We start from the raw sequence: 18905 nt of genomic DNA on the forward strand, positions 1-18905 counted from the left end.
GCATTAGTCAGCTGACCAAGAGCTCCTCAAGGTGTGCAGCATTCATCAGTGCAGTACTGCATTTTTAATTCCACATTTAATTCCAATTTGTAAAGTGCAAACATATCACCCCTAAGGGTATCCAGGTGCTGGGGGGCTGCCGGGGAGCTTAAGTGAGCAATTGTCCAGAGTCACATGATACTGAGCTGAGCTGCCGCAAGCAATCAAACCGTGAGCCCTGCGCTCCGGAATCAGCCACTCTGGCCACACCTCACCCACATTTGATCAGTCTTTTCCTCGTCAACTGACCCATTGACAAATAGTGGTCCTCTAACCCAAATCAATGCCTTCTTTTTTAATAATAAAGTTTATTTGCATTTGAAAAACAGACCGACAAAAGGACAGCATACAATTGCATAGTAGATCAGAGACCATCTCTAACAGACAACAAAAGCCACAGTCCTGATTGAGGTAATTCTAGCAGACCACCCCAGTTGAAAGACAGTAGAGCGATGTGCGAGAAAAGCAGAGCCAATAATTCAAAACAGTAAGTTCAGCCATTTGCCCCATACCTTGTGGAACTTCCCAGGACAACTCCGGGCCTCAAAGAGAGTCTCTTCCTGGGCCGTGCAACAGTCCACCCCCTGTCGCCACTCTAGCAGGGTAGGGGGTTTGGCCTGAGCCCAGGCCGCCGCGATGTCTCGCTTGCCCAGCGATGTGCCCAGAAAATGTTTGTCGGCTCTTGTGCAGTCCAGGCCATCAAATACCCCTAGGAGAAGGCGTATGGGATCATGGGGAACCTGCCAACCCAAGTTCAGATTCCACCCTAGAGCAGGGCAAGACCAGGGCACAACCAAACCCTGTGGTACAAGTCGGCCGGGGCTTGGCCACATCGTGTGCAATCTGGGATGGGGCGCAGTCCTGCCTTATGTAGGCACACAGGGGTGAGGTAGGCAATGTATAGATAACAACATTGGAAAAGACAGAGTTTAGAGGAGGTCATAAGAGTTTTGGGAGCCATAATGGTTTCTTCTAGGGGACCCAGCCACCCTTCCCAGCGGGTTCACAGTGAATCCAAGGTAGTGGGGCCAATATTCACTGGGAGCGGTATATCTGTGACACCCCTCCTCTGCCCAAGTTTCCCATCATAAACTGGGCCTCCAACGGGCTAAACTCTGGAATCGACGTGACCCAGCGGTTCAACAACAGATACTCCACTACCATATACTCACCTGGGACCAAAAACCCAGTGCATAAAATCGCTGGTTGTCAAGTTTGTGATTTTCACAATATTCAGGATTAGTTATTTAACACTTCTGTTCACCTTATAACTAACCCTTCACGGATCAAAAAGTCATTTCCTCTGGTCGATGGACCAATAGTTGAACTAGTTGATGGTGAGAATAGCATAAAACTAACTTACTCATACTTTAAATGTGATAAATAAACCAAAGACTCAGGAAATTTTGAATCTTTATATAAATTAAACGCATGTGAACCATCTCAATTACAGTGCAGTCACCAACATTCATGGGTGAGAAAATTTGATTAATAAACACCATGAATTTGTATCAGACTCCTGCAATAATCAATGCTCAGAAAGGGAGATGACAGAGAAAAGAACATTTGCAAATAACGAGAACTTGTATTTACCAAGAATGGTGTAGAAGACCAACCCCCTGGCCAAAGGGCTGGCAAGGGTCCCCTGGGATAGGTCAGGAGACAAAGACTTCAGGACAGAATAGTAGACCTCTCTAGAATACCGACGGTTGCGCCGCACCCCTCTCTGACGCACTCTTCCTCCTCGAGATTCTTCCGCGATCTTCTGATCGAACCCAATGAAATTAGGATAGAAAGTTCTGCTGCAGGCTCTGCAATCAGCTCCCTCCACCCAGTTCTGCCCTTCTTCAATTCTTCATCAGCGTCTCTCTCTCTCAGCATCATCTGCGTACTCCGCATCCCAGCATCTGTGCTAACTAACCAACTAAAGCTATCTTAATTATACCTTTGGTTTCTCCATGTTCACCCATTAAAGTTTCAATATCCGGAAAATACGAAATTTGATTGGACAGGCAACGGGGTTCTTCATCACACCCTGCTTGCATGTCACAAAATTCAGTTAAACCATTGTTCGTAACCCATCCCCTTACCTTTTTTATTCATAAATTCTATTCCCATACGCTAAATGTAACGATGTTGATACAAATTAGAATTATTGTCTTCATAGTTGAACTGTACATCCTCTTTCTCACGCCGTAGCATCTTATCTTGGCTCCCATTCAACTGCTTTGTCATGACTTTCCTGGTTTCACTCAGTGGGCATGCGCGGACTTCGCGTCACTCAGCTCCTTAAGTTATGTGAGAGATACCCAAATACGCACTAATGATGGTCAGAAGACCAATATGAGTTTCTCAAATAAAGTGGTTGCACTGTATACCCCCCACTTCTTCTCTATCCCATTATATTTATTAATTCTTTTCCCCACATTAGCATTAGTGAATAGCTTGTCATTTCAGCTAAGCAGGTGCCATGCATGTGAGCCTTCAAGACTCCATTTTTAAAGCTTCTGCACCAGAATTTCCCTCCAAGCGTTACTTCGTCATCCTACGTAGATGTAGTTGATGCATGCGCAAAACAGATTTCCCATTTAAATCGGTATTAGTCCTTTCTCAATGTTCTCTGTGTTATTATATACATACGCAAGCTTCACTAACCCACGTATTCATGTGGTGTGTATTAGTTTTCACAACACTCCATTAATAACTTTGTTAGTGAGTTACACAAGTGGATTGCTTCCAAGCAAGTCTCTTTTCTACGAGTCCTTGCTCTATCAGACGTACCTGGGGGAATATGTGCGGTAAGAGCTTGGCGGAGTTGTAGATATTTATAAAATTGGGAGGCGTGAAGGGAGTGACGTTGTAGATCGGTGAAGGCCCTGACGTGGTCCCCCACCCAGACATCTCCAAGGAGCAAGATCCTGACATGATCCCATTGCTGAAAGCCTGCAAGGTCCGATGCCTCCCGCAGCTACGTTCCTTGCCACAGAGGTGTATGTTGAGTAAGTTGAGTGTCTCAGCGCATATATCGCAGGGCAGAGCGTCCGGCTACTAGGTCCACTCTGGTGATAAGTGGGATCGCCTGTGGAATGGGAGCCTCGTATAAGTAGGCTTGGATTTGCGGGAAGTCCATGGTTCTTAGCTCAGTCCAATAGACTGGGTCAGACCACCCCCAGTGAACCAATCGTGGACGACAAGGAGTCTGGTAGCCAAGTAATAGAGATGAAGATTTGTCATACCCATGCCTCCATCAAAGGGCAGGATCTGGCAGCGGGCCAGGGCTATTTGCGGCCTCCCATCACCCCCTCATCCCCCCCCCCCCCCCCCCCACAGGAACCTAGTAATTACCCTATCAAAATCTCAGAACCAGATACCCGGGAGATGAAGTGATATTCTGAATGATATATAGGAAGCGGGGGAGGATCATCATTTTAAATAGTGCCACTCTTCCAAGGGGGTTAAGTGGAAGGGTTTGCCAGCGCTTAAGGTTGTTTTGGGCTTTTGTGACCAGGGGTGTAATATTGAGTCACCCAGAACCCAAGATATTTAAACGATTGCCTCCTGATAGGGATATTAGATTGCCAGACAAAGCAAGCCCTTGAGATATGGAGGGGGATCAGAGTGGACTTCGCCGTGTTGAGCTGCAGGTCCGAGATGTTCTCAAAGGCCTGGAGCACCTCCAGGCAGCGTGGGCCGGAGCACTCCGGGTCAGCCAAGAAAAGCAGGACATTTTGCCCACCTGGTGGGGATCCCAGTACCACCCTCTGATTTGGGAGTCATTACGTATGAGGCAGGCCAGGGGTTTCATTGCCAGAGCGAATAAGAGTAGTGAGAGGGGGCACCCCTGGCATGTGCCTCTTCGGATTTGAAAGGCCTCCGAGAAGGCACCGTTGGTCAGGACCTTGGTTTTGGTGTTGGAATAGAGGACACGGATAAGGCGTCGGAAATGAAGGCTGAATCCCATAGTCATGAGGACATCCTCCAGGTACTTCCAGTCAACTGTGTCAAAGGCCTTCTCAAAATCTATAAGTAGCAGGGCCAGGTATGGTGTGAGGTTGTGGCGATGGGCCAGGGTGAGGTGGAGGCGCTGTATGCAGTGCCGAGTGCTGGCATGAAATCACATTGGTCCGGATGGACCAGTTTGTGCAACAGGGGATGGAGGCCCTTGGCCAGGGCTGTGGTGAAAATTTTCATTTCAGTGTTGATTAAAGAGATCGGACGGGAGTCCGCACAGGAGGAAGAAGGTGGTTGGGTCTTTAGGATGAGCACTATAGTAGCCATGTCAGTCTCATTGGGGGGGGGGGGGAGGAGCCCTCCTCGGCCACATGTTGGAAGAGGTCCACTAAATGGGACACCAATATGTCTCTATAGGCCGCATAATACTCTTATGGGAAGACATCAGGCGCTGCTGTCTTCCCAGAATTCAGCAGGAGATAGCCCCATGTATCTCCTCTGGGGTAAAGGGGAGATCGAGTTCTGTCGACTCCACCTGGGCAAGGCAGGGGAGCCGAACCACCGCCTGCCCCAACAAGTCGACCAGAGAGGCCCCAGGGGGGTGGGCTGAATACAGCTGGGCGTAGTAGCCCACGAAAGCCTGGGCAATGGCCCCTGAGGTCAAGTGGCGGGTTCCAGCGGCATCTCGTATTTCGGGGATAATTCTATTAGCCTTGGGGTATGAGACGAAGTTGTGAAGAAACTTTCCATTCTTGTCACCCCACCCGTAAACACGGGCCACAGAGGAGTGCCACAACATCTTGGCAGAGTCAAGGGCGATCTGACGGATCTCATCCCGGATCGCTGCAAGCTGTCTGGCGGGTTGGGCTTTGGCCGTAGTTGCGAGGGTCCGTTCCAGTCGCCCGGCTTGTGCCTCCAGCTGGGTCAGGCGAACAGTCTGTGCCGCACTTTTCGTGGAAACTAGGCCCCTGGCTACGCTGCGTAAGGTGGCCTTACTAGCTTCCCAGAGTGTGCCCGGCTGATAAGGAAATAATGATGCAACTCCACTACAAGCGCGTCCTTAATCTGTGTCTTGCAAAAACCACGCGTTCAGCTGCCAAACCGTCCGTGGACCATCAGAGGTGCCTCCCAAGCGTAACGAAATGGCGTACTGGTCTGAGATTCTGCGGGGGAGAGTAGAGATGTTAGACACATGTTGACAATTAGTGGCAGGCAAGACGAGCAAATCGATGCGAGAGTGAGTATGGTGGGCCGCCAAAGTGTGGGTATATTGTTTCCCCCGGGGATTCCAAATCCACCAGGCGTCACATAGACCAAGGGTAGCTGACCAATCTGAGAGCCTCTTGGAGTGTGATAGGTGCGATGAGGATGGTTCTCCAGTTGTGTCAAGTGACGGTTGCATAACTGCATTAAAGTCACCCACGATTACTGTCTGACCCAGGGGCAGGGCGGAGATTGCAGCTGTAGGGTGATGGAGAGTAGAGGGGGGAGTGTAGCTGGTGGGATATACATTGAGATTAGGTTCAGGGCGTGACCTTCAAGCCTACTGGATATGGCCACATAGCGGCCCTACGCGTTGGTCATCACCTGTGCCGGGATGAAGGGAAGGTCCCTCCGGATTAGTATGGTCACCCCCACCCCCACCCCCCACACGAGCCCCGCGTGATACCGGAGTGCCACACCCTGTCAAACCCGTATCTTGCTAGAAATGGACAATGGGTTACCTGGAGATGAGTGTCCTGTAGGAGGAGGACATCGGGAGCATGGCATTGGGTGTATTTTTAGGACTGCTGCACGTTTGATGCAATCCAGCAAGCCATTCACGTTCCATGACAGAACGTGGAGAGATCTACCGCTTGCGGGCATCTGGATAGTATGTGAAATGTGGGCAGAGAGGATCAAAGGAGCACGGATCCTAGGGGGAGCGGAGTATCGTGGCAAGGATGGAAAGGTGTGGCATGTGCAAAGTGATATGCTGTCTGTCAAGGGTGATATTGTGTACAACTAGCAGGCTGTCGCTAAAAAAGTAAAGCAATGGCTCAAACTAAGACAGGGCAAAAACAATTTGGAGGAAAAGGGCCCTCACCCCTCCCATCCCCCCTACTGCCCCCCACCCTATACTTCCAGAACTGAAGCATCTGTCGCCCTGAAAAAAAAATAAGATAAAAATAACAAATCGCTAAGCTAAACGTTTAGCAGGGTAGTTTGTGGCAATAATGGACCCCTCCATAGCCACAGATGGCATAGTGTAATCAGCTACTTATTAACACAAGATATCCCAAGAGTTCTGTCTCAGTTCAGCCTTATGGGACTCTACAAATCCGATTCCTGTGTCTTCACCGGATCCTTGGACCACAGGACTTCTAGACAGATCGGAGTCTGGCAAGGCGGGATGTACTGCCCCAGATGGGTCCGGACCATGGCTCAGATCATTCAGCGAACTGGCTCAGCTGTGGTTGTCGAAAGCCACAGGAGCCTCGGAAGAGATCAACAACTGGGACCCGAGGCCCGGCGACCGTGCCGTCCCCTTCCCGCCGATCCCCCTTCCTGCGGGACCAGGTGTATCTCCGCTGTGGCGGAGATGAGCGTGTTTGTGGAGGATCATTCAAGGTGAGCCAAGTCCAGGCAGCCTGCGGATGTCAAACAATATTGTCTTGCCCTGAAAGACGAATCTGAGATGAGTCAGGAATGGGAGACCATAACGCAGTCCTAGATTAGAGTTTTTGTTTGACGTCTGCATACGTGCGATGCTGAGCCTGCACCTCTCGTATAGTCTGGGAACAGCATAATAGTGTTGTTTTTGATATTCCAGGGGACCCTGGACCCGGGCCTCTCTAAGGATAGCATCTCTGTCCCGGAAGTTGAGGATCCTGATGATGATGGGACAGGATGGGGCCCCAGGAGGACGCTTAGGCGCCAGGGAGAGATGACTGCAAACCACACAGAGCGTCTTTGGGTATCCATGACTTCACCCAAGTCTCCACAAAGGTGTACGCCTGTCCCTGCTCGCCCTTTTCGGGGAAACCTATCAGGCGTAAATTGTTTCGCCATGAGCGGTTTTCTGCATCTTCTGACCGACTGTGTCGTTCCGAGTTTTGATTCTGTAGGCAGGCCACTCGGGTATTCAACTATCCCAGTTCGTCTTCAGCCGTGGAGGGACGCGACTCCGCCTCTGAAATTCTCACCGTGGCATTACGAAGGTCCTGGCAGATAAGGGCCATGTCCACCCGCACCTCGCCAATCTTACTTTCCACCGAGGCCTTGGGAGGTGCCGATAGCTTGCAGGATGGTCTAAAGGTCTCTCCCGGCAGGGGAGGAACCGCCAGATGCCCCTGCCGCTGGGTTACGCTCGGCGGTGGTGTACTGGTCCATTTTAGTTTGAGTCTGGAGCGGGTGTCTTCGGGGCTGTTGTATCTACATTTCTTGCTGCTTAGCCAGTATGCATGGGTATGTGAATGGAATGATGGAATGCATGATGATTGTATGGAATGTTGGTGTGCCTGGCTGACTGGGAGGTATGACAGTTGGAGAGAGTGGGCTGAGCAGCAGAGATGCAGTTCCTGGTGGGACCATATATCTACCTGATCTAACTCATCTACTATGTAACTACCATCCTGTAATCAACTAATAAACATCAACTTGGATCTACCACCTCAATATCATCTTTGATTGCAACATTGGCGACGATCTGGATAAAAAAACCCTGCGTGCACTGTTTCCTGCATACCTGAAGTGAAGATTTTGAATTTACAAGCAAAAGACTAATTCTACAAAAATTTGAAGGAAATTGAACTTGAAAAAGAGGAGAAGAACACCCAACTTTGTCCCACCAGTGTCCTCCATCAACCGGACAGCCTACTTTGGGTGCTCACTCCTCAAGGAAATTCATTTAAGCAGTTTAAAATTACTAATTGACATTTGCTGGAGAGACACAGCATTAACAACGCGAAGCCTGTCAGCTAATGCCTTTAAGAAGAGATGTATTCTGCTGCCACGAACGAATGAAACTCTAAGAAATTGTTCAAGAATATCAAAGGAGCACTCCTGCCAGAAACAAGTAATTCACCATAATTAGCTCAGCTGATGCCATCCAGCGTTCTGAAGAATCGTTCTGTTCTGAAGAAAATCGGCAATAAGAACTAACCTATGCCTAGTACTCTTGAAGTCCTCATATTTAACCGTGAGTAAATTGCTGGTTGCCTGTGCGCGTGTCCTCACTCACCGTTTGCCAGCTGAGCGATCCTTCTTCGACGCGGTCATCCTCACACTGATGACGTCGTCGAATCTCCATGTGTTACAGCGGAGAACCAATGCGTCATCAGCATCCAGCGTGTTTGTGTTCTTCAATTTCTGACTCCTGAAGGATTTTGAGGACGTCACTGCGCAAGGTCACGCAACATTAAGCAGCCATTTTGTTGTTGTGTTCCCATGGTTACGGGAACACAACGGAGTGCAAATAAACAGTGATATGAGGATTTCCGCATAGTGAAGGTGTTCTCTGCCGAACTGGTGTTCCCCATGAGATCAGAATATCACAATTTCGGCAGCCTATACTACTTACAACTATTGACATTTTTTTTGAGTGTGATGAACATGTTTGCATACCGGTACTACATTTGAGCACAGAGACCGGTCATAATTTCTGGAATCAACACGGAAACAGGGACAAGCACTAACAAGTTCGAGTTAAGGCTTTTAATACTTTCACAAGAGTGCCATCTTGTGGTTGTTTTTTGTATTTCTTTTGTCAACACTTTTGTAGTTGAAGGCTATACTTGATCATTAATTTATAGTAATATTAAATCTACTGCTGTTTTGTTTCATATCTATGCTAAAAAAAAAAACTGAAGTTTTCACAGCGTATTTCAAGGAAAATGACTGCAGTATAAAAGATCTTTATTTTTTTATTGAACGTTACTTAGTGAGTTACAGTTAATAAGTTTCTCAATGATATATTGGCTTATTACAGTTATTCTCTTTTTAATTATCTGCTGTTTAGCCAAGTTTTAAGAATAACGTGCCTCTAAGTTGTTTTGCCAGATATTGTGTTTCCCTATATTGAGTGTATCATCAATAATACTACACTTAAAGGTACAATTGACATAGTTCCTTCATGGTTATGTACCTAACTTGTAGCCTGATATTTATTTATTTATACATGCGCAATGGGCAGTGTTCCCTATATCTGAAGTTTGATGCGCAATGGGCAGTGTTCCCTATATTTGAAGGGTTTGATGCGCAATGGGCAGTGTTCCCTATATTTGAAGGTTTGATGCGCAATGGGCAGCGTTCCCTATATTTGAAGTTTTGATGCGCAATGGGCAGAGTTCCCTATATTTGAAGTTTTGATGCGCAATGGGCAGTGTTCCCTAAATTTGAAGTTTTGATGCGCAATGGGCAGTGTTCCCTATATCTGAAGTTTGATGCGCAATGGGCAGTGTTCCCTATATTTGAAGGTTTGATGCGCAATGGGCAGTGTTCCCTATATTTGAAGGTTTGATGCGCAATGGGCAGTGTTCCCTATATTTGAAGTTTTGATGCGCAATGGGCAGTGTTCCCTATATTTGAAGGTTTGATGTGCAATGGGCAGTGTTCCAGATACTTAAATTATAATTGAAATTGTTGAAATATTGAAGTGTTCAATGCACTATGACAATTTATTATTGAATGCTTGAATTGTCAAAATGTTGAGTGCTTATTGGACATGTTATTATTTAATTTAATATGGTGGTTTTGTCATATTCTCATTTTCAGGGTGAAATTTTCTTTCCATGCGAATTTCTTTCTTTTCCTCAATTCTTTGTGTCATATTTTTCCATTCTTACCTTTTCTAATTTTCTGTATTGTTCTTGAGGTTATTTTTTCCAAGGAAAGGGGATGGGTGCTGTGTAAAATTGTTATATTCTCTTTTGCACTCAATTCTTCTCTATATATATCTTCACTCACTTCGCATTCTCACTATCTTTAATTCTTTTCTATATATATCTTCACTCACTTAGCATTCTCACTATCTTTTGTCATTATACATAATTTCTTCAATTATGATGTATATTTTGAATGTAATGTTTTAACGAGCTTTCTGCATATTGAGGCTACTCTCATTTAGGCTTGTTTATATTAGTTTTGTTTTTGATTTTGTAAAGGAAGAGGATGTGTTGTATCTACATTTCTTGCTGCTTGGCCAGTATGCATGGGTATGTGAATGGAATGATGGAATGCATGATGATTGTATGGAATGTTGGTGTGCCTGGCTGACTGGGAGGTATGACAGTTGGAGAGAGTGGGCTGAGCAGCAGAGATGCAGTTCCTGGTGGGACCATATATCTACCTGATCTAACTCATCTACTATGTAACTACCATCCTGTAATCAACTAATAAACATCAACTTGGATCTACCACCTCGCTATCATCTTTGATTGCAACAGGGGCGTGGTCTCTACCCATCTCGGCTGTGAGTGTAGGAATCTGAATATCTGGTTGGCTGGGGGGGTATAGGCTCATGGGGCAGACGTTCCCCGGTGGGAGAGGCCCAGGCCCAAGCCGTCGATGCACGGGCACCAAACCCACCCCCGCGCAAGCCCACCAATGCCGAGGTACCGGCTAAAGCAGGTCCGGACACCTCTTCCCCCGCCGCCCGAAGTGGAGGCCGATCCAAGAAGAACAATGTCTCACCCAGGCCAGTGAGGGCGCCGCCAGGCCAAAGGGAGGAGGGGAGGCCGGCGGAGGACCACGGGCCTCGCCCCGCTCGATGGATGCGGCTGGTTCCCGCCTCCCTCCGCGGGACCTCTGCAAAGTGTAAACACCTAGGTCAATACTCCTGCGTCAGAAGCAAGGGAGCAGGCGTCCGGGACCAGCAGGGCCCCGTCCGGACTCTCTAGGTGCAGCACTGACACCCCATACCGTCTCCCTCCGCACACATCCGGGTTCTCAGGGCATCGTCCTGAGGTTGGCCGGATAGGGAAAGGCAGCCCCACCTCACCATGGGGGACCACGGAGACCAGTTCTTCAGGTCTTGCCCTTTTCAGCCAGGTATGCCCACAGTAACATCCCAAGAGCGTGCCATCGGAGTGACCCCAGCAAAGGGAACGTGACAATCCCAAGAGTCCTGGGTGGCTGCAGAGGGGCGAGTGATTCAGGCCAGTGAACAACTCGGGTGTGTGAAGGGCCAGGACATATTCAATGCGTAATGCGTTGATAGAGCAGGCCGGGGTGGGTCAGGCCTCAATGGGATGTCCTCACAGTGGCCAGCGGCAAGGCAGGGTGTGGTAACTCGGGCCCAGACTGGGAGAGAAGGGTTATTCAGGCCAGAAATACCCCCGCGCACCCCCACCACAAATGCAGCACTCACCCACCTTCACACTGGTGCGCCAGACAGCGGCCGGGGATCCACCACCGGTCATGAGGCAGGAAACCAGACGACCACTGCGCAAATCCTCTCCATGGTGCAGCCGATGGATGAGCAGACCCAGGATTATGGCTGCAAGGGTGGAGATCCGAGTCGATGATCCCACCGGCAGCCTGGGAGAGGCCCCATGCACCCAGGCCCCGGAAGCCTCAGAGGACAGTTCAGGCAGGTCCCGCTCTCTCGGCCCCCAATGCAGCCAATTCCAATCCCACCTCCAGGGTACATCAATCAGAGCTCTCCCGTCAAAATGGTAGGCGGAGGGCCGGGCAGAAACCAAACCCGGATTGGGAGAGGGACTCCAGAACTGGAGGTCCCCACCGCTCGATATAGCGGCCGATCCTCCGGTCACAGGATAGCTCAGTCCCCAGCAGTCACTTGCCGCCCTCAGGCCAAGCCAATGAAGGCAGGTATGCGGCCGGGTGGGGGGAGGGACGTCTCCTGGATCACAGCGCCAGACGCCCCGATCCTGACCAGGGCAGAGCGCCGTTCAATCCGGGAGGGCACAGCAGCGAGGGTCGGAACAGGAGGTTTGGGCTAGAGCAGTAAGGCTCGAAGAACCGGCGCCGCCCTCTTGGGAGCCAGCAGGCCGGAGATCAGGGCAGAAAACACCTGCAGCAGGTAGCCCCGCGAGGAGTTTTGAGCACGTGGGTTACCATCAACCGCAGTAAGTTCGGGAGAGACTCAGAGGGGGTCTGTAGAGGCACTGATGGTGGCGGATTTTGACGCAGATGATGGAGGGTTCTGGAGCACTCTTAAAGTGTGACCGCCATCTTGACGCGTCAGGCCACGCCCCCTCAATTCCTTTTTAAGGCAGAGAAAGCAGACCCAGGGGTATGGTGAGGGGGATCTGTAATCAATGTGTGTACTTCCATCAGACTCCAGGAACTGAAACAAACCAGTCTCATTACTGGTGGCAGTGGTGCCCCAGCTAGGGGTAGAAAGGATACTGGGGCCACACTGTAGGGCCTGCAGAGAGTTCAGGAAAATAAAGGACAAAGATGAGGGTTTTCAAGTTTTTTTTTTTTTACAAGTATTAGCCTGTTCTGAGGCAGTCAAAGCTGAGTTTTAATTAAGTAGTTCAGAGAATAACTTACTAAGCACTTCTTGCTGATTTATCAGTAGATCCACCTTCCTACAAACTGCCCAAAAAACAGATGCAAAACGCACAATGCCCGCGTTCTTTCTAAAGTTTGCAAAGAATAAAAAGAAGCCACAAAAGTCCTCTTAATCCTAGAATTTTCTTGGAACAAAGTTTTTATGTGAGGTGACCTACATACCAATGCTCATTAACTGTCATAACTATCCCACTGACAAGACAAATGCATTATATTTGCTTTATTCAGAGTATTATGGAGCAGCAGTTTTACCTTTTATAAAAATGTAGAAATGCATGAAATTGCCACAAAATGATATGTACGTGGAGTCCTCAATACAAACGATAAAATGGGAATAGTAGTTGTAAACGGGACTTCATCTTTAATGCATTTATATGTCGCTGCCCAGTGGATATCATACAGGTATTCAGGCCACTGTGTTAGGTTGTTCCATGGTTGGTGGAAGTAGCAGGGAAGGCCTTGAGTGGCTCCAGTGTCTGAATCTGATTGGTCAGATACACACACATCACAAACGGGCATATCCTGCCACTAGCATCAAAGACAGAGAGGCACGTTATTTACAAGTGGGTGTAGTAGGTAGAATGGTGGAAGTGGGTCTAATAGGCACACAGCTCAGACAGGAGGCAGCACAGCGTGGTTTGGGTGTGTCCGAAAGTTGTGATCCTAGCATAATACTTGTTGTTAGACCTTATTATTTAATACAAGTATGTGTTTGCATTTTTGATGCAGTGTTCCTTTGCATGACCAGAATTATAGTGCTTTTACATACTTCTGCAGATGATCCTCCAAGTAAGCGCTTGTTTGTCACGCATCATGCTTTGCTTCTAGTGGGGGAAGCAGTCTTGTAGTGGAGAAGTCCTCGCTGGTAACCGCTGCTCCTAAAACGAGCCTCCATTGCAGCGCATTGAAGCCTCGCACTCGATGTATTGTATTGCATTTATATAGCGCTTACTACCCCTGCTGAGGCGTCGAAGCGCCTTTTTGGCGAGTAGCACGCTACTCCGGAACCCATAAAGGACTACTGTTGAATTTAGTATAGTGAAATATGAAAGTAATTTGAGTGGTGGATATCTTAGTCAGTTATTTGGATTGAGAAGGATAGCATAGGGATGGAAGAGGGAAGAGGTTTGCATTTATATAGCGCTTGTTACCCCTGATGGGGTGTTGGAGCGCTTTTTTGGCGATTAGCATGCTACTCCGGAAACCATAAAGGATTAGTGTTGAAATAGTATCGTGAAATATGAGAAGTGGACTTGTTAGTCTGTTATTTTGATTGAAAAGGATAGTGGAGGGATAGAAGAGTGAACAATTTAGACTTTTGTTTTAGGTCCTAGCAGTAGGAGGAGGCATGGGATGAGTAAAAAGGGATGTGGAGTGGAAGAGTCAGAGGGAAGAGTTTAGTAAGGCTTGTTTTGCGGGATCGGTTTAGTAAAAGAGGAAGATGGAAGGAGGGGTAGAGTAGTGGTATGGGGTTTGAAATGAATGAGCGAGTGGATGTAGAGGATATATTGATAGAGGTATAGGTTTAGAAATAGTGTAGTATATTGGAAAGAGAAGTAGAGGTTTGGGATGAGTCAAATTGTTGAGGTAGAAGATATATTGAGAGAGACCTAGGGTGAGAAATAGGATAGGCCATTGGATATGCTGAATTAGAAGAAAGTAATAAATACATAGATCCATAAGTACATGGAAAGTATATAGATGCGTAAAGGGAGTAAGTATATGTAGATTAAAGAAGCATTGGATGAATTCCGATTTTCAAGTGTTTTTGTACTGAAAAACACAAACATTTTAAACATAATTATTCTACATGCTTGTACAAAGCAATACACATATATAGGTAGATATCGATAGTACAAATAAATGCTTAGGTACGGAGGGATATGCTGTATAGTTCTGTTTGCGTATGGTGCTTATGTGGGCGAAGAGCCAATGCTTGAGTAGTTTTCTGAAGATAAGGTGGTTGTCTATGGATCTTATGTTGGGCGTAAAGAGTTCCATAGATTGGCTGCTTGAACAGAGCAGGATGTACCACCCATGGTTTTTATTTTGTATCTTGGGATTTTGAGGCGAGGTGCCACTCTAGAGCAGAGGTTCCTTTGCTGAATGCGTTTGGTGATTTTATTCCTGATGATGGTCCCATTCCATGTATGGCTTTGTGGGTGATACAAAGCAGCTTGAACGTGGATCTTCTGGCAACCGGTAATCAATGCAGGGCTTTCAAGGCAGGGGAGATGTGGTCTCGCAGTTTGATGTGCAACCGAGTTCTGAATCCGTTGTAGTCTTTTCATGGTTGTTAAAGCTCATCTGTGGTAGACTATTGGCGGAATCGAGTTTGGACATAACAAGCGAGATAGTAGTTTGGACCGTGTGTGGAAATCCCAAATGGGGTAAGATTTGTCGCAGACTTTAGTTTAGCTTGACTGCTCTGAGCCAAGCTACCAGAGGGTAAGAACTGTACACTTAGTGTGTACTACACTTATCCTGACCCTGACTACACCCTCAGAGCACCTCTCAAAAAGAATAGTGACTTCATAAATTAAAGCCTGTACATGGCTCCTAACAGCCTTTACATTTGGTGATTAACCAATAGCAAACATTTTACCTTTTATTTCAGTTTGTAGGTACTCTGGTGAGAAGGCCTGTGTATTCTTTAGTTCTCTGTTCATGAATAACCTTAAGGTGATGGCCCAGAGGAAGGGGTGCTGGGTGAGGGCAAATGTATTTCTTTACAAGTGGACAGACACAGCTCTCTCAGGGAGAGCCCCTGAGGAAGGTGGAAATGTATTTAAATGGCCATTACGAACATTAGTGCAGCAGGTGCAGTGGCACTAAGGCAGTGCACCCCAATTGAGACTGTTACTAGCAAAATGGTGAGTGGGAACCCCTTTTTCCTTGTTAGGATTAGTGCTCAGGTTACCCTTGCTCTGCAGGGAGCTGGTCCAAAGTAACAGGTGGCGAGATTAGGGCTTTACTCCTTTTTTTTTTTTTTTTTTTTTTCTTTACACAAAAGGGGCAGACAACCTGCTTTGGGCTTTGTCTAGGAGTAATGGGCCAGTGGATAGAGTGGGCTGAGTAGTAGGTATCATTTGTGCTGCAGATGCAGTGTTACAGGGGCCCAGGAGTGTGATGCGCCAATGAAACCCCCAATTAGTATTTTTTTACTATCTTTTCTTGCTTTTGTTATGGCTCAGTGTTGATTTGGGCCAGACACCAATGGTCCAGAAGAAGGCAAAATTGAAGCAGAGGAGACACATTACCTTAGCAGTGGTGGCTGGTGACATTTGAAAGTGGTGAGGCGTAAAATTATCGCAGTACTGCACGTAGGCGAGCGAGCCTAAACAACCCTAAACTACCCAGAGGAAAATTTTGAAAAAATAGTGGATAAATGGAGCATTTTCAAGCAAATATGACTCAGGCCTCAGATGACAGAGCAGGGAAGGGGGTGAGATGGGAGCCCATTTTTTTCAATAAAGGGCAGAGAAGACCGCCACTCTGCAAGGCAGCCGATCTCATTATTGAATCGGGTGCAATGGCACTGGAGTGATTGCACTGGAAGGACTTCGTAGGTGCATTAATACATCTAATACCCAATCAAATAGAAGTGCAGCCTTCAAAGAGGAAATGGTCCAAGCCCTTTTATGTATATCGGTTCATTTTTTGTTGATGAATTAAACCCAGGCATACAGCTGAAGCTGCCTCTAGCGAGGCCTAATATGCAAGGGTGGACAAACATAAGCCATTCAGTCTCCCAGGTGCCACTGCACAAGCTGGTGACATTGCCATAGCAGTCCGAGAGGGAAATTCCCCCGTGCCAGCTGACTCAGAATCTGGACCACTGCCTTCAGTCTTGGCAGCAGAATGATGCTCAGGGTGTCAAAGGCTGTAGGCAAATGCAGCAGTATCAAAAGCCAGGTCCCTTTTATCCAATAACTTGGCACTGGTTCTGCTTCGGCGCTTCTGCTGGGTTTCAACCCTGATTGGAACTTTCCCAGATGTGATTTTTTCCAAGTTGGTTCTGCAGCTTGAGGCCTTGTCTGGAATAAGAAAGGGATATTGGTGATAAACCTATAGTTTAAGGCTTTATGTGGGATCTGTGCTGCATGTTTAATTAAAGACTTTGTCAAGAATTATTTGAACACTTATGGGAGTCCCTTGTAGCGGCCATCTGCCAGCTTCTTCCTGGTCCTTGAACTATCCAAGGATAGCCAACATAGGCCAAACTGGTAGAGATGGGGGTTAGATTAAACTCTTCTATTACTATGATTCCACCAGAGAAAGATCCATGGATCGTATGAGACGCTTTCAAGGCAAAAAAAACAAACTGAAGGAATGATTGTTTAAACTCCATGGGTGTTGAGTTGACTTTACACAGGCTTCATGAATGTTCAAACACTTGTTCTGTTTCAAAATAACCCCAGCAGCTGTTTGATATCCCGTTTAGCCCCTCCAGGGCCTCTCCTTAAGAATGAATCTTTGTGAGGCAAGTGAAATGGCGCCAGTGCTCTGTGGTTGGGTTGTAAAAGATAACCATAGTGGCGGGCCCCTCAGATCCCATTCCCCCAGGGCCACAGACCATGCGGTGTTCATGACAGCTATGCTCCTGGGAAGGACCCAAACAGGTACTCTCTATCACAATGTGCAAAGTTGTGCTTTTCTTCTTCTAGTTGAAATGCCGATCTGTAAAAAAGCTTTAATGGTGCAAAACGATGCCAGAAATATTCTAAGAAGCATTCCTATTTTTTTTTATACCCAACATGTTTAGTGTCGATGGTGATTTCGCAGAATGCCACAGATGTACCCTCTGTGACATCACTCGCAACCACTGTGGTAGCAAGCAGCTCATCACCTGGGTGGAAGACTGATGGTGCCACAGCAGACCCCAGAGCCACAAATCCAGGAAGAACAACCACAAGAACCACAGCAGAGACCTTGAAAGGAGCTACCACAGCAGAGAATGTTACACTAAGCACCAGAGAAGGGACTCCCTCCCTAACCAGCATAGCAGGGACTACCACACTGGGCACCAGAGTAGGGACAACCTCCCCAAGGGCTGAAGCAGGGACTACCAAACTAACCACCGTAGCAGGGACTACCACACTAAGCACTGTAGCAGAGACTACCCCACCAAGCACTGAAGTAGGGACAACCACCCGAACCAGTGTAGCAGGGACTACCACACAAAGCACTGAAGTAGGGACAAACGCCCGAACCAGTGTAGCAGGGACTACCACACAAAGCACTGAAGTAGGGACTACTGCCAAAACCACCGTAGAAGGGACTACCACACAAAGCAGTGTAGCAGAGACTACCCCACCAATCACTGAAGTGGGGACAACCACCCGAACCAGTGTAGCAGGGACTACCACACAACACCCTGTTGCAGAGACCACTCCACCAATCACTGAAGTGGGGACAACCGCCGGAACCAGTGTAGCGGGGACTACCACACAAAGCACTGTAGCAGAGACTACCCCACCAAGCACTGAAGTAGGGACAACCGCCCGAACCAGTGTAGCAGGGACTACCACACAAAGCACTGAAGTGGGGACTATCGCCCAAACCACTGCAGCAGAGACTACCCCACCAAGCACTGAAGTAGGGACAACTGCCGTAACCAGTGTAGCAGGGGCTATCCCACCAAGCACAGAAGTAGGGACAACCGCCCGAACCAGTGTAGCAGGGACTACCACACAAAGCACTGAAGTAGGGACTACTGCCAAAACCACCGTAGAAGGGACTACCACACAAAGCAGTGTAGCAGAGACTACCCCACCAATCACTGAAGTGGGGACAACCACCCGAACCAGTGTAGCAGGGACTACCACACAACACCCTGTCGCAGAGACTACTCCACCAATCACTGAAGTGGGGATAACCGCCAGAACCAGTGTAGCGGGGACTACCACACAAAGCACTGTAGCAGAGACTACCCCACCAAGCACTGAAGTAGGGACAACCGCCCGAACCAGTGTAGCAGGGACTACCACACAAAGCACTGAAGTGGGGACTACCGCCCAAACCACTGCAGCAGAGACTACCCCACCAAGCACTGAAGTAGGGACAACTGCCGTAACCAGTGTAGCAGGGGCTATCCCACCAAGCACAGAAGTAGGGACAACCGCCCGAACCAGTGTAGCAGGGACTACCACACAAAGCACTGAAGTAGGGACTACTGCCAAAACCACCGTAGAAGGGACTACCACACAAAGCAGTGTAGCAGAGACTACCCCACCAATCACTGAAGTGGGGACAACCACCCGAACCAGTGTAGCAGGGACTACCACACAACACCCTGTCGCAGAGACTACTCCACCAATCACTGAAGTGGGGATAACCGCCAGAACCAGTGTAGCGGGGACTACCACACAAAGCACTGTAGCAGAGACTACCCC

This window comes from Triturus cristatus, chromosome 1_1 (assembly GCF_964204655.1).
Source record: "Triturus cristatus chromosome 1_1, aTriCri1.1, whole genome shotgun sequence".
NCBI classification, from domain to species: domain Eukaryota; kingdom Metazoa; phylum Chordata; class Amphibia; order Caudata; family Salamandridae; genus Triturus; species Triturus cristatus.